The sequence below is a fragment of the Chlorocebus sabaeus genome, chromosome 10 (genome assembly GCF_047675955.1).
Source record: "Chlorocebus sabaeus isolate Y175 chromosome 10, mChlSab1.0.hap1, whole genome shotgun sequence".
NCBI lineage: Eukaryota > Metazoa > Chordata > Mammalia > Primates > Cercopithecidae > Chlorocebus > Chlorocebus sabaeus.
In genome coordinates, this window is record NC_132913.1 from 122204203 (window position 1) to 122227603 (window position 23401).

At 44.3% G+C, this 23401-nt stretch overlaps 1 long non-coding RNA gene across 1 annotated transcript in view; it reads left to right on the forward strand.

Annotated features, from left to right (window-relative positions):
* Positions 1–622: 622 nt before the first annotated feature.
* LOC119625272 (uncharacterized) overlaps positions 623–23401 on the forward strand; it is a 42352-nt gene continuing 19573 nt past the window's right edge. Inside the window, exons 1-2 of the long non-coding RNA XR_005241399.2 lie at positions 623–876; positions 14428–14527. This is a non-coding gene — a long non-coding RNA (uncharacterized lncRNA). The remainder of the gene's footprint in view (positions 877–14427; positions 14528–23401) is intronic.

Sequence of the window (23401 nt, forward strand, 5' to 3'; positions counted from 1 at the left end):
GAGATTTCTTCTTTCAGAATTTATAACTGCAATGAATCTTAAAACAATAAAGGAGTTGGAGAAAAAAAGCAGAAGAAAATCCTTGATGTAAAAAAGATATAAGCACAGAATTCTTCAAAGAAAAAAGAATGAGACAAATCAATGTGCCAATGATTACTCTCAACTCAGCCATTAGCTCATTTGTATTACTTTAATATATATCACCTGCTCATAATATTCCACTTGGCTTCAAAATTCTTCCTCCCTCCATGGCAGAAGTGATTGGACATTATTCTCATATGACTTCTTTATCCTAGATTTCTCCTGTTTTAACAGCTACATTCCAAACTAATATTAAGAACTGTCACATGATACCATTTACAAATCATCAGAAGCATGCATGGAATTCAAAAGGGATAAAGTAGCATTCTCCAAAATATTTTACGGGCATTCTTATTTGTGCTTCACCTATTCTGAAAAGTGTTTGAGGCTTCTCACTACTATATATGTATTAAAATAGAATTTTTTAAAGTAAGAGAAGAAAACTGTGGGAACAATGGAAAACAAGGATAGGAAAAGTAAGATGAGGTCAGCCCACCTGTATTATTCAACTAGTACCGCAGAAGTGCTGCATAATGGACAATGACAAAATCTCTGTCGCTGACAATCGCAGCATTCCCTTTGCACTCATAAGCCTGTGAGTCAGCTGGGGGCCTCTCTCACTGCAGACCCTGCTGGCTCTGCTCCACAAGTCTCTCACCTTCCTGGGACCAGAGAAGCCAGTTGGGGAGTGTTCTTTTCATAGTGAAGGCTGAGCATAGGCTGGCAAATGGAAATGCATGATGCTTCCTAAGGCCTCAGACCTAGCAACTATCAGTTCCACTTTCCTCGTCTTATGTAAGTTGAAACTCTGAAGCAAATCTGCACAAGGAATGGGATTCTGGGAAATGTAGTTACCAGACTTAGATGTCTATAGTGACGGTGGTAAAGATGAGGGTGATGGTGTGATGGTGATGGGTAGTAATGATGATGGTGGTCATGGTGGTAATGATGGTGATGATGGTGACAGTGGTAGTGACAGTGGTGGTTATGGTGGTGATGCTGTTGGTGGTGATAGTGGTGGTGGTGGTGGTGGTGGATGATAATGGTGGTTTTGGTGGTGACAGTGGTGGGTAGTGATGGTGCTGATAGTGGTAGTGATAATGGTGGTTTTGGTGGTGATGGTGGTAGTGGTGATTATGTTGGTGGTGAAGATGATGGTGGTGATAATGGTAGTGATGTGATGGTGCTGGTGGTGGTGGTGATGGTGGTGGTGGTGGTGATGGTACTGGTGGTGGTGGTGATGGTGGTGGTGGTGGTGATGGTGCTGGTAGCAGTGATGTGATGGTGGTGGAGGTGCAGTGGTGTTGGTGGTGGTGGTGGTGGTGGTGATGGTGGTGATGGTGATGATGGTGGTGGTGGTGGTGATGGTAATAGTGGTGATTATGTTGGTGATGAAGGTGATGGTGATAATGGTAGTGATGTGATGGTGCTGATGGTGGTGGTGGTGGTGGTGGTGGTGGTGGTGGTGGTGATGGTAGTAGTGATTATGTTGGTGGTGAAGGTGATGGTGGTGATAATGGTAGTGATGTGATGGTGGTGGTGGTGGTGGTGACGGTGGTGATGGTGGTGATAATGGTAGTGATGTGACGGTGGTGGTGGTGGTGGTGGTGACGGTGGTGGTGGTGGTGATGGTGGTGGTGGTGATGGTGGTGATAATGGTAGTGATGTGATGGTGCTGGTGGTGGTGGTGGTGGTGGTGCTGCTGCTGCTGGTAGCAGTGATGTAATGGTGGTGGAGGTGCAGTGGTGGTGGTAACAAGCTGACAATAGATAATTAAGCACAGTATGAAAATGTTCAGTCCCTGAGCACCTTTCTAGACATAAGCTTGAAACAACTTTTATACTTTCTGAAATTCAATTCAAGGGGAAACATGATCACAGAGGCTGTAAGATTCACTTAGGGATGGGTCATTTATAATTCATTGTGGAGCAGGTTCTTTTTGTGTGAAGTTTTATCTTCATCAATTTCAGTCACTTCTGTTTTTTATCTGATGATTCCACTGTTTTCTCTGTTTTCTTTTTCTGTGACCCTTCTGTCTCGTCATGTGTCTCATTTTTTTCATCTTTTTATGTTTGGGAAACATTTTCCTGACCCCACCTTTACTTTGTAATCTCAAATAGTTGTTCTCTTCCATTTCTTTCTTTTTCAGAATATTTTGTTTTTGGTTTATGTACTAAAAATTTTACATCTCTCTATTAATTGGAATATTATTCTTAGATTTTTTCTGTATTGCAAATTACCATATTTTTTCTGTTTATAATTTTTTCTGTTTCTTTATCCAGGTCTTCCTTGTTTGAGCTAGAAATCAAAAGGTATCTGAGACAAATATCAATCAATTTAGAGGTTTATTTTGCCAAAGTTGAGGATGTACCCAGGGAAAAGAAACACAAGTTACAGTAGGATCTGTGGCCTGTGCTTTATCCAAAGAGAGTTTCATGATCATCAATATTTAAAGGCAAAAGAGCAGGCAGGAGCGAAAGGAGGAAAGAAAAAAAATGGAGGGCAGGCAGTGAGGCAAGCAGTTACATTCTTGTAAGGCTCTGATTAGTGCTCACTGCATCAACATTTTACATAAAAGGAGAGGAGTAGGGGGAAAGTCAATAATGCACTCCTCTCAAGCTCAGTAAATCTACATTCTACATAAGATAAAGTTAGCATGTGAAATTACAGCTTTCTGTTTGGGAACAAAGAAAGGCAGGTTTTGTTTGGTTGGTTGTTTCTGTTGTGTGTGTTTTGTTTTGTTTTGTGTGAATCAGTTCCCAGGCTGAACTTTTCGCCTTTGGCACAGTGACTTTGGGATCTTGAGATTTTATTTTTCTTGCACGGAGTTTAGGTCTCTTCCTCTGCCTGATGATTCTTGGTCTTCTGTTTGGGATTGAGAAAACAGGATGGGTATCTGGTGTTGGTTCTCTCTGTGGCTGGGTATCTATGGTATGGTAGGATGTGTTCAATTATTTTAGAAAATAGGCTACAGTGGTTTCTCTTGGAACATCTACAGGCCACCTCTCCTATGGATCAAGGAGTATATATTCTTGGTGAACTTGTGACTTATCAGGACTTTAATAACCCCCCTGCACACCCAGTTAACATATTGCAGGAAGTCGTTTCCCCACATATTTCATTAGCCAACATATTTCCCTCTAACTAGCAGTGTCAGCATTTTCCATTAAATAATCCATGACTTCTCATACTATTTGCCTTTGCCAACTTCACCATATATTCAAACTCCTTCTCTAATAATAGGGCTATACGAACTAAAAATAAACACAGCTTTACAGCATTTTTAATATTTGGAAAAGTCACTTCCCCTCATAATACTTTCTTTCAAAACATTTAAAATTTATTCTTAACACTTTTTCTTCCACATGAACTTTGGATTTATTTTAACAAGTTTTCCCAAAAATAGTATAGAGACTTTGTTTGGAATTATTTTAATTATGTAAGTCAGGAAATTTAATCATACAAAATAGTCTTAGCATCCAAGACATGTTATGTAAATATTGGTATTACTTATTTTTAGATGTATAATAATAATAGTATCTGTAATTATTATTTCTATGCTTTCCAAGTAGTTATAGACATTATAAAGACCTGATTTTTTATATGTTACTTTCAGAATCAGTCACTGAATTCTATCAACAATCCATACATTATTTTGATTGACAATCTGGGGTGTTTATATACAATCATACTGGCTGCAAACAGTAATACTTCTATCTTCTTCATATGAAATGTGTATTACTTGTTTTTGTCTTTTGTCCAGAGCCTCCAAAGTAACATTGTAATGTGTTGATAGGAATGAGAAATGAAGACCTTCACTCAGTTTATTTTTCTACAATTTCTCTATTCCTTGACTACACTGGGCAGAGGTATTTGTCTTTGCAAATAAATCATTTTTTGTTTCACTTATTAATCCTATCACCTTATAATTCATTAATTTCTGATTTCATCTATATTATGTTCTAATTCCCTATGTTGAATAACTTATATATTTATTTTCTTCTTCATCTGGAAATGAAAGAACTTAGGGTTAATAATTGGCCTCTCCAGATACCTTGGAAAGCCTTAGTTATGTAGTGTCTTCCTTTTTAATAATTTTCTAAATAATCTGAAATAATATTTGATATCCTATTAGTTATCTGGGAGGTCTTTTATTTTATTTGTTATATCTTAACTAATTGGGTTACCCTTTCTAAATGTTTACCATAAATCTTGAATTTTAGAAAACTATGTTCGTGAATAACAAGTTTTGCTTTGAGGATTTTATAGAGCCAAATATATGCAACTTTTGTAAATGTTCCATGGACATTTGAAAATTAGTAGTCCTATTAGTACGAGCTTTATCTTTTCTAAGTCTTATATTATCATTGTGATAGTCTGAACAGCGACCCCTCAAGATATACAGGTCCTAATCCCTCAAACCTTTGGATATTACTTTATAGGACAAGACTTTGCAGATGTGATTAACAGTTTTGAGATGGGGAGATTATCCTGAATCAACTTAAAGGAAAAAAAAAAAACTGAGCCAAAATTAATAAAAGTAGAGAGTTTATTTGGGCCAAATTTGAGGACTGCAACTCAGGAGCATAGATCCAAATTGCCCTGAATCTACATTCTAATTAACAGCAGTTACAAGTGGGATTTTAAAGAAAAAAAGGAGAGGCAGTTCCTAAGTTGTTTACCAAGAATTTACATTAAAATAACATAGTCTATTGAATGTCTATACATTGTCCTTTGTATCACTAATTCCAGGAACAGGATATGTCTGAAATGCTTTTAAACAATTGCCCCCAGCATAGGTGTGGAAGGGCGGGGTGAGACTGAAACCCTCTGCTCAAGTCTCGCTGAGTCTGGTAAGTTCTGCCCACTTCGTTCAGACTGCTCTCAGATATTTTTCTTTTCTCACCTGGATTATCCAGGTATGCCCTAAATGCAAATCACAAGTATCCTTACAAGAGAGAGGCAGAGAGAGATTTGATACATAAGAGGAAGGCCTTGTGACCACGGAAGCTGGATGCTGTGCCGCTGGCTTTGAAGGTGGAGGGAGGGGCCAGGAGCCAGGGATTGTAAGGAATGCAGCTCCAAGCTAGAAAAGGCAAGAAAGGGCAAGAAAATGGGTCCTCCCCCGAGCCTCTGGAGGCGGTGAGGCCCTCCTGACATCTCCATTTCAGCCAGTGAAACTGATGACAGCCTTCTGACCTGCACAGCTGTGAGACAGTCAATATGTGTTGTTTTAAACCATCACATTTGTGGCAATTCGTATGGCAGCCATATGCAACCAATTCTCGTTTCATGGTTTCCTGATCTACCATAGAGTAGTGGCATTGATAAATTCTTCCTAATAGTTGTATTTTGATCATTTCTTCTTGACTTTTAAAATATGAATTTACAATGCCAGTACTGGGTTTCTCAGCATATGAAGGCGAAGGACCATTTTCACTAATACCTTTCAACACAACATGACTTTTATTACCACTTTAAGGCTCCTTGAGTTGATGCCTACATTTTCTTGATATTGAAACCATCATTTTCTCTGTCATGTGAACTTTCCTCTCTCTCTTTTCCCAGCCTTTTATTTTAAATTGTAAAAGAGCTCTCCTTAATATTTATTTCTTGTATCATATGGTCCAATTTTTGCTTCCTATTGTAAGACTTTGCTTTGATATAGTAGAATTTAAACTCCCAACTTTTATTAACATAACCAAAATGCTTGACCCTTATGCCTCTCATCTTGTTTTCTTAGGCTTTCCATTTTACACTTTATTGTAGCTTTCTTTTATATTCCATGTTATTTGTACGATGGTATTTTTAAAAATTGTACCAATGAATAATTTTTAAAAAATATCTATTTAAATGTGTTCTCTAATTATCTAAGTCAAGAATAAAGCCATTATTTTGGCTCCTTTTTACATAAGACTTATTACACTATCCCTTCCTCTGCACTCAATTATTTCCTAGTCTTTGTTAATTTACTTTCACATTATAGACCCAGATCAACATATATTATCATTGCTATTTTTAATAAAGTAAAAATTATTTGAGTTTTTTTTTTTTTCTATTTTAGGCCATTTTTATGTAACTCATTTATTCATCCAATAAATATTTATTGAGAATCTATACTATGAGCCAGACACTGAGCTAAGAAGTGGCGGAAGCTTAGTGATCAAGACCACACAGCCTCTGCCTAGGCCTCATGGGCCATGGTGCTGTGTGGTCTCTGTGTTCGATCCATTTCAGTCCTCACCCACCCTGTGTTCAGGCCACCCTAAACTGGGCTTGGTTCTTCAGAATCACCGTTACCCACCATGTCACCAAGCCACCATGTCCTGAAGCCACCATGCCACTATGTCCCTATACCACCATGCTACCCCATTACCACACATCACCATGCCACCATGTCACCCATGCCACCATGTCACCATGCTACCACACCATCATGCCATCATTCCACCATGTCACTCTGCCACCACATCAGCTCACCATCATGCCACCATACCACCATGACATCATGCCACCATGTTGCGATGTCCCCATGTCACCACCTCACCACATCATCATGCCATGTCACCATGTCACACATCATGCCACCATATCACCATGCCATTATGCCACCATACAATACCAGCATGTCATCTTGCCACAACATCACCATGCCACCATATCACCATATCATCATGCCACAATGCCACGATACCGCCATGTCACCATGTCAGCATGCCACATCACCATGCCACCATAGCACCACATCATCATGCCACCATATCACCATGTCATCATGCCACAATGCCGTCATGTCCCATCACCATCTCACCATGCCACCATCTCACCATATGATGCATGTGACTTACTGTGCCACTGTGTCATGACGCACCCTGTCATACTCGACTCTGTTCTCAAGTCACCACACCACCATCTCACCCTGTCACCGTGCTGCCATGCACCATGCCACTGTTACCTGCCCCCTGGCAGGTGTTTGCCTGTTTATTTCCCTCTTGTCCCTTGGACTGTGGGCTTCACAAGGGCGTGGACCTTTCTGGTTTTGTTCAAAATGTTGCTTACTAGCACAATGCGTTGGCACCTTGCAACCATTCAATAAATGTTGATTAACTAAAGAGGTGAATAAGTAAGGTGCTTTTTTTTGGTAATTAATTCCTTATATTGACTGCTTTTATGTTGGCTAGAATATCTCGTAACTAATTATAACAGAGAATGTGAATGGTCATTTTCTAATCCCCAATATAACCGAGGATGACCTTGTGTTGTAAGAATGCGGCTGGGTATGATCGTCTCTGTACCCAGTTTTGACTCAGTTTTTACCTCTTAGAAGTGTATGAATTTGGGAGCATCGTCCCCTGGCTTTTGTAGAAGAAATGTCTGATGTCAGATTAATTTTTGTTTGTTTTTAAATAATCTGCCTTCCTTTCTCTTTTGTCTAAATATACATGAATTTTTATCTTTTTCCTTTAAAAAATACTATGTAGTGTGTTGGTCTTGCCTGGTATATGGTGAGTGTTCTTCCCCTTGCACATTAAATCTTTGCTGTATCCAGAGAAGTTTTCATCAATTACAACCTCCCTTGAACTGCCCTGTCCACAGGCCGGTGGCCAAGTGACCTTCCCCCACCCACCACCATGTTGAGAACTAGAAAAGATATAGAGGAGGAATAAAGGTAGATGAATGTAGGGAGGAGGAATAAAGGTAGACGAATGTAGGGAGGAGGAATAAAGGTAGATGAATGTAGGGAGGAGGAATAAAGGTAGATGAATGTAGGGAGGAGGAATAAAGGTAGATGAATGTAGGGAGGAGGAATAAAGGTAGATGAATGTAGGGAGGAGGAATAAAGGTAGATGAATGTAGGGAGGAGGAATAAAGGTAGATGAATGTAGGGAGGAGGAATAAAGGTAGATGAATGTAGAGACACCACTGATGGCTTCAAAGATAGTTCTTGTGCAGCAAGAGGGTGTCCGCTCTGTTTTCTGATTAATGTGGACTCAAACAAGGATCACCCAGGGGGTCAAAGTCTTTTCCCCACTTCTCTGGGACCTGCTACACTGATCTCCTGCAGTGGACTGGGAGTAGTTCCCTGTGCTCCTCAATCAAACCCAAGCTCTGCTAAAATATACAAATAGTCATCCTAAACTCTAGGTCCAACATTGGCCCTAATTTTCAAAGCTGTTGGATGTTTCTATTTTCAGGATTTTTTATTTTTTTATTTTATTTAATTAATTAATTTATTTTTTTAAAACGGAGTTTCGCTCTTGGTGCCCAGGCTGGAGTGCAATGGCATGATTTCAGCTCCTGCTCACTGCGACCCCTGCCTCCTGGGTTCAAGCAATTCTCCTGCTTTAGCCTCCCAAGTAGCTGGGATTACAGGTGGCCACCACCGTCCCCAACTAATTTTTGTATTTTTCGGAAGAGATGGGTTTCACCACATTAGCCAGGCTGGTCTCGAACTCCTGACCTCAGGTGATCCTTCCACCTCAGCCTCTTAAAGTGCTGGGATTACAGGCGTGAGCCACCACACCCAGCCTGTTTTCAGGATATTTTAATAGAAAGTAATAGAGTATGAATCCAGCCTGCTCAGGTAGCTCTAGGTCAGCCATGAAATCTGCGTCCTGATAAGGAGCCTGGAGAGGCTTCCTCAAATCCCCAGGCCTTGGCATTGCCAGTGTAACACTTGCATCTCCTGACTTAGCCCAGCACTGCCAAGCAGACCTCATGGGTGTCCTTGCCCGGCAGTGCCAAGGAGACCTCACGGGTGTCCTTCTGCCACCTTCGTGATTCCTCCATCCTGTTCTCCCTGTCTGTTTACCTTGGTGATTTTCTTGTCCCAGCCCAGCGTCTCTTTATCTCATGGCCTCTGTGGTCCAGTTAGTTAGGAGAGAGTTTTGAGCAGGTGCAATTAGTGTGGAGTCTCCGGGGCCTGCACTCACACATGCGAGATCCTGACAAGCCCTGAGTCCTGGAACAGCCGCACCCTGCAGCAGCACCCACGGAGCAGCCTGCAGGCCCCGATGCTCCTTTCAAACAATCAGAAGCTTCTGTGGGCCAGAGCTGTCCATAGGGCCTTTGAGAGCCTGGGGAGGTAGAAGGGACAGTGAGGCATCCACAGCAGTGTCTGCAGGGAAAGGGGGGCTGACCTGTCCCCTGGCACAGCAAGATGAGTAGCCCACACTTTGACTATAGGATGCTCTTATGTGTCCACACTTCATAAAGCCAGGGCAGCTCTGTGTTGTTGCCCAGAAGGAAATGAAAATCCCCCACTTCCACTAGGGCTCTGCGAGTTGATTTGAAATGCAAATATGAAATCTCTGCATCGCTGCATCTAGGCAGCAGGACAGTCAGCAGCAAGCTGCAGACATGCCACCATCCTGTCTGCAGCAGGAGGCCCCACATACAGCCTGACAGTCAGGCCAAGCCATCTGGCCATTCACCAGCGCTGCAAGCTCAGGCAGGTTCCTTAACCTGTCTCAGTTCCTGCTTCTGAAAAGTAAAGCTAATGGGGTCTATGTCATGAGATACTGGAAGATTAGGTAAAATAACAAGCATCAGGCCGCTGACATAGAAAGTGTGCCTGAGAGGTGGATGGATGGCTCCCTGGACCCTCTCTTTGTCTTGTGGGCCGAGTCCCTCCTGATCCCCACAGGGCAAAAGACTAGCTGATTTTCAGTAGTTTAAGCTGGTTTGCAGCAGCTAAACTCCGCATTTCTAGACCGTTTGAACAGGAAACCTGAGATGAGGGAGCGTTTGAATTGGCTCATGCAAAAAACAATTATTTGCTGGAGGTTAGCTGCTGCATTATGAATTTTTAACCTCCCATAAATCAAACTGTAAAAATGGACAAAGGCTGAGTTTCCTGTGCCAGGACCAAAATAGACACCGCCTGCGTCTCTCAGACAATTCCGATTATGTTTCCACAACCAAATCATGCTGAGATGAATAGCTGGAATATTTATATTTAGGTCCTAACGTATAATGTAAAATAAATGAAAACAGTCTATCTTCTTGGCACTGAAACTGTGCCACCATATCCATTTACAAAGACGATAACTCAAAGACCAGGCTGTGCAGAGACTATCATGCGCCTGGGGTGGGGTTTTGCTTCTCTGCTCCCATTGCTTTTCCCTGTAACTTTCGTCACCAAATACCCAATACTAAATGATTAATAGAAAATCCCCAGCGAGTCAGTCCACTGCAAGGTTTAAAGTGAATCCTTTTGTGAACGCTTTATACTGAGAAATACAAATGCTTTAAAAGATCCAGGAGACAGAATCTTGTAATCTCAGAGGACGGTATTTTAACTAAAGAAAGCTTTTATTCACTTGACAAACATATCTTTCTCTGGCAACTCCTATGAGCTACAAACTTAGAGGAATATCATAACAACTAAGAGATTTTTCTTCTTTCAATTTACTGGTAAAGGGAGATATGAAAGCACCTGATTTACTATGAGCCAGAAAGAAACATGAGCTCAAGAGTGTTACAAGCAAATGTTACAGACTTCTAGAAGGGAAGACCACACCAAAAAGGTGAAGTTGGAGCTGAACTTTAAAGGTTGATAAAGGTTTTGGTATGGAAAATAGAGCTCCAGAGGCCAAGAGAAATGTGGCTACACTGAGGTGAAACTGGCAATAGGGTGTGGAGTGAAAGTATACGATGCAAAAAATAAGTTGAAAGCAAGTATGGGCCAGGCACAGTGGCTCACACCTGTAATCCCAGCATGTTGGGAGACCGATGTGGGAGGGTCACCTGAGGCCAGGAGTTCGAGACCAGCCTGGCCCACAAGGCAAAGCCCTGTCCCTACTAAAAACACAAAAATTAGCCAGGAGTGGTGGCACACATCTGTAGTCCCAGGTCCTTGGGAGGCCGAGACAGGAGGATCGCTTAAACGCAGGAGGCAGAGGTTGCAGTGAGCCTAGATCATACCACTGCACTCTGGCCTGGGTGACAGAGTAAGACTCCATCTCCAAAGAAAATAAAGCAATGTATGAAGCAATTTGGAATAAAGAAGATAGAGCCTTATAGGAGACTGGAGGTTTTTAAAGGCTTCTAACAAAAGGACTGATATGACATCACCAGTGTGAATGAATCCATTCATTCACTTAACGAATATATACTGAGCTCTTCAGTGAGGGATGAAGTGGTAGGTAACAAAACTAACAGGCTCCTGCCCCCATGGAATCACAGTTTCATGGGTGATGAGCATTAGCAAATAAACCTGTTAAGTAAATGTAGTAGGTTGATACAAAAGTAATTGTAGTTTTTGCCATTACTTTTAATGCAATTACTTTTGCGTCAACCTAAAATAATTACAGGCAGAAGAGAGAACTGGGTAAAAAGGGTGTTTAGGGTGGTGTCCAAGGATAGCAGGGAGCCCTGACTAATACTGGGGGTTGCAGAGAGGAGAGAAGGCATCGCTGAGGACCTGGCATCCACACTGGGTCCTGGGGGGTCAATGGAGTTGGAAAGCAGGGGTGTGCTGGGACCAGGGCTGTAGCAGAGGTTGGGGGCATTACAAGTGCAGGACTAGGAACAAAGGCCTTTTGGTAAATGAAGAGATAGGCATTTTCAAGAAAACAAAAGAGAAGAGAGTGGCATAAGATAACTCCAGGAGGATGGGACATCTGCAAGGCCTGGCAAGGCACATTCAGGATTTTATTTTATTTTATTTTATTATTTTATTTTATTTTAATTTATTTTAATTAATTAATTAATTAATTAATTAATTTAGAGATGGAGTCTCACTCTGTCACCCAGCCTGGAGTGCAGTGGTGCGATCTTGGCTCACTGCAACCTCCACCTCCCAGGTTCAAGTTATTCTCCTGCCTCAGCCTCCTGAGTAGCTGGGACTACAGGCATGTGCCACCACACCTGGTTAATTTTTTGTATTTTTAGTAGAGATGGGGTTTCACCGTGTTAACCAGGATGGTCTCAATCTCCTGAACTTGTGATCTGCCCGCCTCAGCCTCCCAAAGCGCTAGGATTATAGATGTGAGTCACCGTGCCCGACCCAGTTTTTGTATTTTTAGTAGATTAGGGGTTTCACCATCTTGGCCAGGCTTTTCTTGAACTCCTGACCTTATGATCCACACACCTTGGCCTCCCAAAGTGCTGGGATTACAGGCATGAGCCGCTGCACCCGGCCACATTCAGGATTTTAATCAGAAGTGCAAGGGGAAGCCAGTGTCTGGAGTGATAAGATCTGGTTGGTTGAATAATGTCCCTCTGGCTGCTGTGTGGAAGGTGGATCTGAGAGGAGTGAGTTTGAAAGACATTGTGGTGATCCTGAGGACTATCCTCTGATTTTTTTATCTTGCCCGATTTTCTATCTCAAGGGTCTGGGGAGTCATGCTCTACAAATCATAAATTCTCATCAGATGGGTTTAATTTAACCCTATACAGGATGACTTACTTTCCAAACTGACTCTGGCATAACATTACGAGACAAGGAAGAATATCAAAATATTTTACCCCAAAGCATGTTTCTTTGCCATATCTTGAAATGGCCCTGCAAAGCATCTATAAAGAATCTCTATTAACATAGCTAGTTCTTTTTCTTCAAGACCCTCCCAATCCTAAAGAGATTAACTAAAAGTCTAGCACCTTCTAAAGATCTGAATAGGAAACACTTGTCATCTGTTATCTCTAAAGGGCAGCCGTGGTGAGACTTCAAAAGAGCCTTGGTCTTCACAATCTTTTATCTTAACCCGAACATTTCCTTTCTGTGATCCCAGGTCTTTAGATAAACTCAACCAATTGTCAACCAGAAAATGTTTAAATTCACCTGTAGCTTGGAAGCCCCTGCCTTTCTGGATCAAACCAATGTATTTCTTTAATGTATTTGATTGATGTCTCATGCCTCCCTAAAATGTTTAAAACCAAGCTGCTCCCTGACCACCTTGGGCACATGTTCTCAGGACCTCCCGAGGGCTGTGGCAGGGGACATGGTCACTCATATTCGGCTCGGAATAAATCTCTTCAAATATTTTACGGAGTTTGGCTATTTTCATTGACAATGTGAAGGAGATATGTGGCGGTTTGCACAGAGCAGTCCTGGTGAACCAGGAGGCAAGAGGGCCATTGAAGACCTTCTTCAAAGCTACAGCAGACAGCTCTTGCCGATGGGGTGGGGGTTGGGAGCAGTAGAAGAGGGAAAAGGCAAGGAGATTCCATGTTCTGACTTGAGCCACTGAGCAGAAGGTGGTAATGTTTCCCAGAGAGGGAAAAGCCTAGAGTCATGTTAATGCGTAGGCTGCAGGTAAGAGGTCAAGAAATCAGCTTGAGATTTGCAAACATTAAATGCCTATGAGACATCCAATGCAGAGGTCAAGTGGGCCATTCACAATGTGAGTCAGAAGCTCAGAAAAATGAAAACAACCACAGATCATCTGGGAGGAGGGCAGAGTAGAGGCAAAAGCTAGAAAGAGTAGTTTCCATCTCTGCTTCCTGTGCCTGGAATCTGCCCCAGCTGACCTTTCAAGAAAGTCTCTGGTGGTCACCTGCCTACCTTATCACAAAGCTCTCCAAAACACATCAATCTTAATTTCAGGTTCAGGTTCACCCAAGAAGAAAAACAGTAGGCTTTTGTCTTATATCCTTTTGCAATCACTTACCCTTCTCCAAATCTGGACCCCAAGCAATCATGGGTTTACTTTCTGTTGTGATAGCTTAGCTTTGCCTGTTCTCTTCTTTGGTTCTTTGGATGTGCCTATAGTAATCTCCAACAGGTTTCTTTGATATTATGACAAATTATAGACACATCCGGCATTTTCCTTGACAGCAGAATCTGTATTAACTCTTCTCAAGAGTCCTGGTTCCTTTTTGTGGGAAATGATATTTAAAGACCACAATCCGGGTTCAAAGGGTGCTAATTAATAGTGATTCATTGTTACTAGGCCTTTATAAAGCTAGGAAATTTCCAACTGGGCGTGTTGGCTCAAGCCTGTAACCCCAGCACTTTGGGAAGCTGAGGCAGGCAGATCACCTGAGGTCAGGAGTTTGAGACCTGCCTCACCAACATGGTGAAACCCTGTCTCTGCTAAAAATACAAAAATTAGCCAGACATGGTGGTGCACACCTGTAATCCCAGCTACTTGGAAGGCTGAGGCAGGATAATCACTTGAACCCGGGAGGCAGAGGTTGCAGTGAGCTGATATCACACTACTGCCCTTCAACCTGGGCAACAGAGAGAGACTGTCTTAAAAGAAAAAAAAAGGCTAGGCAATTTCTAAAAATTAAGAGAAAACACTTCTTAATTCATACTGTCAGTTTCCAATCCAGATTCTGGATATAGGCTTTTTACTAAAATTGATTAATCTTACTTCTATTATTTTTTCTTCCATATAGAAAATTCTTCTTCTCAATGACACCAGCATCATTATTGATTTGCTTTCTACTAACACACAAATAGCCTCTGAATAAGAATGCCAACACTATCACCAAAAAGGTAATTGCTGAAAACTGTTTAAGATCTTTAGCAGGTTTTTTGTGGAAAGGGCTTGGGGGTTTGGGAGGTTGGTTTGGCTTTTTTTTGTTTGTTTGGTTGTATTTTTGGTCCTGACATTATATCCCACTTGGAATGTATACTGTAATTACCATATTTGGAAATCACTTGAAATAGTTTATCTTTGTGTGGTATGACATCAAACACATACATCATGAAATTTGTTCTATTTTGCCTTCTATTTTTATGAATGGTTTTAAAGGTGATTTTGTTTTGCAACTATGTAAAAATATTTACATCTCCCAAAGTCAAATTCCAAAACAAGACATATTCAAAGAATTTTAGCTTCTCTACCTGCTGTCCCTTTCCTCTGAGACAGTGCTTTTTAAATTTTAAGATTTATACCAGCACTCTTTTTACACATGTGCATGTGCACACACACATACACACATTCTTTGTATTAGTTCATTTTCATACTGCTATAAAGAAATACTAAAGACTGGGTCATTTATAAAGGAAGAGGTTTAATGGACTCAGTTCCACATGGCTGGGGAAGCTTCACAATCATGGCAGAAGGTGAAGGAGAAGCAAAGACACGTGTTACATGATGGCAGTCAAGAAAGAAGTGCAACATGAAATGGGGGCAAGTCCCTTATAAAACCATCAGATCTTGTGAGAACTCACTCACTATCACAAGAACAGTTTGGAGATAACAACTCCCATGATTCAATTACTTCCCACCAGGTCCCTTTCACAACAGGATAAGATTTGAGTGGAAACACAGCCAAACAATATCGTTCTGCCTCTGGCCCCTCCCAAATCTTATGTTTTTACAATTCAAAACATAATCATGCCCTTCCAATAGTCGCCCAAAGTCTTAACTCACTCCAGCATTAACTCAAAAGTCCAAGTCCAAAATCTCATCTGAGACAAAGCAAGTCCCTTCAACCTATGAACCTGTAAAATCAAAAGCAATTTAGTTACTTCCTAGATACAATGGGGGTACAGGCCTTGGGTAAATACACCAATTCCAAATGGGATAAATTGGCCAAAACAAAGAGTCTGCAAGCCCCATGCAAGTCCAAAATACAACAGTGCAGTCATTAAACCTTAGAGTTCCAAAATGATCTCCTTTGACTCCATGTCTCACATCCCGAGCATGCTGATGCAACAGGTGGGCTCCCACAGCCTTTGGAAGCTCTGCCCCTGTGTCTTTACAGGGTACAGACCCTCTCCTGGCTGCTTTCACAGGCTGGCATTGAATGTCTGTGGCTTTTCCAGGCGCATGGTGCAAGTTGTCAGTGGATCTGCCATTCTGGGGTCTGGAGGACAGTGGCCCTCTTCTCACAGCTCCATTAGGCAGTACCCCAGTGGGGACTCTTTGTGGGGTCTTCAACCCCACATTTCCCTTCTGCACTGCCCCAGTAGAAGTTCTCCATGAGGGCCTCACCTCTGTAGGAAACTTTTGCCTGGACATCTCAGTGTTTCCATATACCCTCTGAAATCTAAGTGGAGGTTCCAAAACCTCAATTCTTGACCTCTGTGACCCTGCAGGCTCAACACCACATCGAAGCTACCAAGGTTTGGGGCTTATACCCTCTGAAGCCACAGCTGGACTGGCTAGGATGTAGGACATCAGGTCCTGAGGCTTCACACAGCAGGGTGGCCCTGGACACAGCCCAGGAAACCATTTTTTCATCCTAGGCCTCCAGGCCTGTGATGGAAGGGGCTGCTGCAAAGGTATCTGACATGCCCTGGAGACATTTTCCCCGTTGTCTTGGTGATTAACATTTGGTTCCTCCCTACTTATGCAAACTTCTGCTGCCAGCTTGAATTTCTCCTCAGAAAATGAGTTTTTCTTTCCTAGTGCATCATCAAGCTACAACTTTTTCAAACTCGTATGCTCTGCTTCCTCTTGAATGCTTTGCCGCTTAGAAATTTCTTCCACCAGATACCCTAAATTATCTCCTTAAGTTCAAAGTTCCAAAGATCTCTAGGGCGGGGCTAAATGCCATCAGTCTCCTTGCATATCAAGAGTGATCTTTGCTCTAGTTCCCAACAAGTTCCTCATCTCCATCTGAGACCGCCTCAGCCTGGGTTTTATTGTCCATATCACTATCAGTATTTTGGTCAAAGCCATTCAACAAGTCTCCAGGAAATTCCAACCTCTCCCACATCTTCCTGTCTTCTTTGAGCCCTCCAAACTGGTGCAGCCTCTGCTTATTACCCAGTTCCAAAGTCGCTTCCACATTTTCAGAAATCTTAATAGCAGTGCTTCACTCTACCAGTACCAATTTACTGCATTAGTCCATTTTCATACTGCTATGAAGAAATACCCAAGACTGGATAATTTATAATGTGTAAAGGAAAAGAGGTTTAATGGACTCACAGTTCCACATGGCTGGGAGGCATCACAATCATGGCAGAAGGCAAAGGAGGAGCAAAGGCATGTTTTACATGGAGGCAGGAAAGAGAGAAGTGTAGCATGAAGCAGAGGAAAAGCCCCTTATAAAACCATCAGATCCTGTGAGAACTCACTATCACAAGAACAGTATGGAGGTAACTGCCCCCGTGATTCAATTAACTCCTACTAGGTTCCTCCTATGACACATGGAGATTATGGGAACTACAGTTCATGATGAGATTTGGGTGGGGACACAGCCAAGTCATATCATTCCTATTACCTTTCTGAGATATATGGAAGCGTATTATATGTAAACATATTGTCCTTTTCATTCTCATCACCTAACATGACTGCATTGTGGCCTCTGGTCATCTTCCTTCCTTTTACATGCTAATGCTCCATTACATGGAAGCACCACTGGTATTCAACCAGTCATCCATCCATGAAAATTTGTCATTTGTAATCTTCCATTATTATAAATAGCGTTGCAACAAATAGCTTTGATCATTTGTCTTTTTGTATTTCTGCTAGCACCGCTCATTTTTAGGGCACTTACTACATTCCAGGCCTTAATAATATACTAGTGGGGAAAACATAAATCCCTGCTGCTATGATTAAAATGTTTGTCTACCCCCGCTCCTAAATGTATATGTTGAAATCCTAACTCACGACATGATAAAATGATAGTATTTGAAACTGGGGCCTTTGGGAGGTGAGGAGGTCATAAAGGTGGATCCCACACTCCTGACCAGCTCCCTAGGACTTTGAAACTTGAAGCCCATTCCCACCATCTGTGGCGCTGGCTCTGCCTGCTCAGGCCTGGGTAGCAGAGTGCATGACACATGGAATGTCTGGGCAGGCCACCATGGGAGATTAGCGTCCTTATAAAAGAGACCCCAGGAAGCCACCTCACCCTGTCTGCCGTATGAGAACACAGCCAGAAGGCATCATGTGTGAACCAGGAAGCAGGTTCTCACCAGATACAGAATCTGCCGGAACCTCCATCCTCCAGAACTGTGAGGACTAATTTTCTGTTTTTTATAAATACCCAGACTGTGGTATTTCGTCGTAGCAGCCCAGATGGACTAAGACACCTGCCCTTAAAGAGTTGTCATTCTGTTGGGGCTAGGGGAAGAAAGACATTACAGAGAATCTGTTGGAATGTGGCAGGGGCTCTGAGGAAAAGTAAAGCTGGGTAAAGGGGTTAGGAGCGATGGGATGGGGGTGGGCGTTCTAGCCTATTCAGATAAGGCCTCTCAGATAATAGGGCAGTTCAGCAGAAACCTGGAGGAAGTGAGGGACTGAGCCACACAGGCGCGAGGAAGAGGAACAGCAAATGCAAAGAGAAACACACCTGAAACCGGAGCAAGTTACAGGCCAGTAAGGCTGCAGCAAAGCGAGTGAGAGGAGGTGGCAGGAGAGCAGGTCAGAGGCACGGCTGTGGCCTGGATCATGAGGTTCATGGAAGGGTATGGTGCATTCCAGAAGGCCCAGCACAGGTAAGGCAGGCAACTGTCTGGGAGCCCCGGCACCCACACCCCAGGCCCCGCACCACACTCCTGACCAGCTCCCCAGGACTTTGAAACTTGAAGCCCACTCCCATCATCTGTGGCGCTGGCCTTGCCTACTCAGGCCTGGGTAGCAGAGTGCATGACACATGGAATGTCTGGGCAGGCCTCCGTGGGAGAGAGCACAGAGGGCACCCATACAGCAATTGAGAATGACCGCAGGCCCTCTGGACCCACCCAGTCCCCGGCTACTCCCAAAGCTGTCTGCTCCTTCAGTGTCCAGCTATGCCATCTACCCCGGAAGATTCCCCCTTGGCTTGATGACCTGGTTGCAGTGTTTACCTTGGCACACACCTTGTATTCTTTTAGGTAATTAAAAGTAATTCCCACCAACTCCACATGCCATAAGCCTGGGTAAGAAATGCCCCACCTGGTGCACTCCCAGGCCCCAAACCCTATGCCAATTGGCTAGTCAAGGCATTCTCTGGCACCCACCCACTCACTATGCCTCAGTTCCCACCTGTAGGTTAGCAAAGATGTCATGGGACACCAGGGAAGCGCGACTTTGTTGAGGAGTTAAGCTGAAGAGGAAAACTGAAGTCAGGATAGGCATATAGTGGGTTCTCCGACTTTTGAATCCTTTTGGCCTTGGTTTCCTCATTTAAACGGATGAGGATAAAAGACCGGTTCCTGTATCATAGAGTACGTATGTGGGTTAAATGTTAACTGTCACGCATGTAGTGATGTTTAATATACACTATGTGCAGAAAATGTGTTACATGATGACAGTGATTTTTATTATCATTACCATACATGATGTCTTAATTCTTTTGGACTGCTATAGAAAAATATCATAAACTGGGTAGTTGATAAACAACAGAAATGTATTTGGATAGCTCTGGAAGCTGGGAAGACCAAGATCAGGGCACCAGCAGGTTTCATGTCCAGCAAGGGCCCATTTTCTGGTTCCGAGACAGCACCTTCTCACTGTGTCCTCCTGGGGTGGAAGTGCTGAGGGATCTCCCAGGGGCCTCTTTGAGAAGTGCACTAATACCATTTGTGAGGGCTCCAGTCCCATGACCTAATCACCTCCCAGAGGCCCCACCTCCTAATACTATCACCCTGGGGGTTAGGTTTCAACGCTTGAAAAAGTCAAACTACACCAGTGACTAGAAGAATTTCATAAAATTCTGGAAAGTCTGTCATGTCTGATAGTGCTGCTTCTCTCCTCCTGGGGGTCATGCGTAAAATGCCTCAGCCATTCCGAGAGCCTGCGGAAGAAGAGAGGTGGTCTGTGGAAGAAGAGAGGAAGAACAGAGCTGAGCACCTTGTCCCCTTCACTTTGGAAGAGAACCCTGATGGACAAGGGAGTGGTGGTGATGCTCTCAAGAGGTGTTGTGAGGGAAAGGGAGAGACAGAGTGCAGACAGAAGGTGAGGCAGTGCCAAAGGAAAGATTTGCGGGTTCCTTTTAAAGACTAGATGTGCCAGCCAGGTGTGGTGGCTCTTACCTGTAATCCCAGCACTTTGGGAGGCTGAAGCGGGTGATCACCTGAGGTCAGGCGTTTGAGACCATCCTGGCCAACATGGTGAAACCCCCTGTCTACTAAAAATACAAAAATTAGCCAGGTGTAGTGGTGCCTGCCTGTAATCCTAGCTACTGGGGAGACTGAGGCACGAGAATCGCTTGAACCCAGGAGGCAGAGGTTGCAGTGAGTTGAGATCACACCACTGCACTCCAACCTGGGTGACAGAGTGGGATTCCATGTCAAAAAAAAAAAGAATCAACAACAACAAAAAACACAAACAAAACGAAACCCAAACTAGGTGTATCTGTTAAAGCCACACTAACAAAAGCAAAACCTCTGCAGGGATTTCAAACAGAGAATGCAATGTGGGGCTCTTATTGCACAGGTGGCAGAGGAGGTGAGGAGCCAGCAGGGCAAACTGAGTAACCTGGGGCTGGCATGCCTGACGGTCACAGCTACCTTGCTGGAGGGAGGCTGGGCAGTGGTAATGTTTGGGGCCAGGAAGCTGGGGCTGGAGAAGGAGTGTGTGGTGGGCTGCCTTTGGGAGTGGCTGCCAGAGACCCAGCAGTGAGCAGAGAGGTGATGCCGACCAGCACCCCCTCCTCCCCGCTCATCCCTAATCTTCCTCTGGTGCCCACCATTGGCCAAACCTTCCCAGGAGCCTGGGGTGAGTGGGCCTGGGGAATAAAAGAGCCAGAACCATGGACAGACAGCTCTATGGGAGATTTGCCATCCTGGGGGATAGGATGAAGGAGGTGAGAATCAGAGCCATGGGGTGGGGGGATGGGGGTCAGAGACATGGCCGGGGTGGGTCTGGCTGGAGGAGCAGGAAACCTGTTGTAGCAGCTGGAACAAAGCTGGCATTGACAGGGAGAAGGTGCTTCACCCTCAAGGGAGCTCGAACAGGCCCTGGGAACACTGGCCTGGGGTCCTGGGTGTGCTGGCAAGGGTCCTGCAGAGGTTTCCTTGCTGCCACTCTCACAGGAGGGACACTGATATGGTTTGGCTGTGTCCCTACCCAAATCTCATCTTGAATCATAGCTCCCATAATTCCCACGTGTTGTGGGAGGGACCTCTGGGATTGAATCATGGGGGCGGTTCCCCCATACCGTTCTCACGGTACTGAATAAGTCTCATGAGACCTGATGGTTTTATAAGGGGTTTCCCCTTTTGCTTGGCTCTCATTCTGTCTCTTGTCTGCTGCCATGTAAGACGTGTCTTTCACCTTCCACCATGATTGAGGCCTCCCCAGCCGTGTGGAACTGTGAGTCCATTAAACCGTGTTTTCTCTATAAATTATCCAGTCTCGGGTATGTCTTTATCAGCAGCATGAAAACAGACTAATACAGATGCTCAGCCACCTCACCTCTTGGAAGAGAAACTGAAGCCTGAGACACCAAGCTCGCAGCCCCAGAAGTGGCCAAATCAGGATGGAATCCAGGTGCAGATGATTCCGAAGACCAAGCCCCTTGGAGCCACACATCCTCATACACACACACACACACCCTCCCACCTTCACACTCACATGCATTCACAGCCCCTGGCCCCCCGGCACACTCACACATGTTCACACCCTTCGCACATTCAGCACATCCCCTCACTCACACTCACACCACAGTTGCCCACCTGCCCCGGGGGTCAGAGTGGCCCTCGGCACAGCCCAGCTCTGGGAAAGGGCCCAGCGCTCCAGGGCTCTCCTGGAGGAAGCTTTCATTGAAGACGGGACCTGGGGCATGCGGTGATGTCCTCTCTGTTTGTGAGGTTACTGCAGGGGGTTCCAACTTGCCCCTTTGCACAAGGACAGGCCCAGTTCCGAGCACATGGTGCTTAGTAAACAGATGATGGAGGAATGAAGGGAAGAAGCCAGGCGTGTCTGGGAGGGAGCCAAAGCCCCGAGGCAGAAGAGAAGGGAGGTCAGACATGAACTTGCAGAGTGGGTGGTTTGTGCAAAGAGGTGGTGGAATGTTTATTATCCTGAGACCTGGGGTGGAAAGTCCTTTGAGGCAGAGGCTGGTGTTTGTTCAGGATCCTCTCTATGTGGGTGGGTGGGCGCAGCTGTGTCCCCTGAGGGCTGCATGTGGGCAGGCACCTTGCTTCAGAGGAGGGAAAGCTGCCCCACCTGAGAGTGAGGGAGAGAAAGGAGGAAGAGCAGGGAAGAGGAGGGGAAGTGGGGAGAGGGAGGGGCAGCAGGCAAGGGGCTGGGACCAGCCAGGGATGAGGACTGCAGAGAACGAGCTCTCCAGGCGCCTGACAGCACCAAGCTCTCTATTCAGCCTCTGCACCACTGCCATGCAAGACCCTTCCAGAAAAGTCTTCTCCACTCATGAATGGACGTCCTAACTGATTTCAGCTTGGGTGGTGGGAGGGGGATGGACAGTGGGAGAGATAAAGGAGGAGCTGAATTTCATGCTGGGACCACGACGCATAAACAATCGTGTTTGCATCACTCCACAAAGGCAGACACATTCAGGGAGGGCATTCTCAGCAGAGGAAGAATAATGGCAGCTCATAAACTATCATGGAAACTGACAGTAGCGTCTTCCAGGCAAATTTGATAAGCCTGTTCCTAAAATAAACTTAATTCAAAAGGAACACAGGCAGCAAAATGTGAATTATCCTTTAACTTTCTTATTATTTTTCTGGTGCTTCGTTCTTTTTACCCAAGATGCTCTAGTAGTAGCCTGTTTTGCCTTTTTAAGGAGCAAGGGACTCCAGACTGTCAGCATCTAGCTGAAAAACTGCTTCTGCTTGGGTAGTCCTCAGTCCTCCCAGTGTGTGCCCAGCACAGCGGCGAGTTTCAGTCCCTGCAGGTGCCCAGGGCTTCAGCCCTGGAGATTCAGGATCAGTTTACCTGGGCTGGGAGAGCTGTACTTTTAAAATGCCTCCAGGTAAATGGGCATTCAGAGCCAAGAACCACGCTGTTGGGTGTGGAAGCTAATGCCACTCCACCCAAAGCCTCAAAAGTTGCTTAGATACCCACACACTTCTGCTGAAACAAGTTTCTAGAAAGGAATGCACAGATGAATGTCGTTAACAAGGCAGACCAAATGTTTAGAGTTCAGAAGTATTTTTTTTTTTTTGAGATGGAGTCTTGCTCTGTTACCCAGGCTAGAATGCAGTGGCACGATCTCAGCTCACTGCAACCTCCGCCTCCTAGGTTCAAGCAATTCTCTTGCCTCACCCTCCTGAGTAGCTGAGATTACAGGCACGCACCACCATGCCTGGCTACAGTTTGCATCTTTAACAGAGACAAGGTTTTACCATGTTGGTCAGGCTGGTCTCAAACTCCTGACCTTGTGATACGCTTGCCTCGGCCTCAAAGTGCTGGGATTACAGGCGTAAGCCATCACACCCAGCCAGAGTTCAGAAGTATTTTAACCCAGTAACTGAATTTTCTTTTTACAAAGGTAATGTTCTTTAAGGTAGATGGCAAGGTAG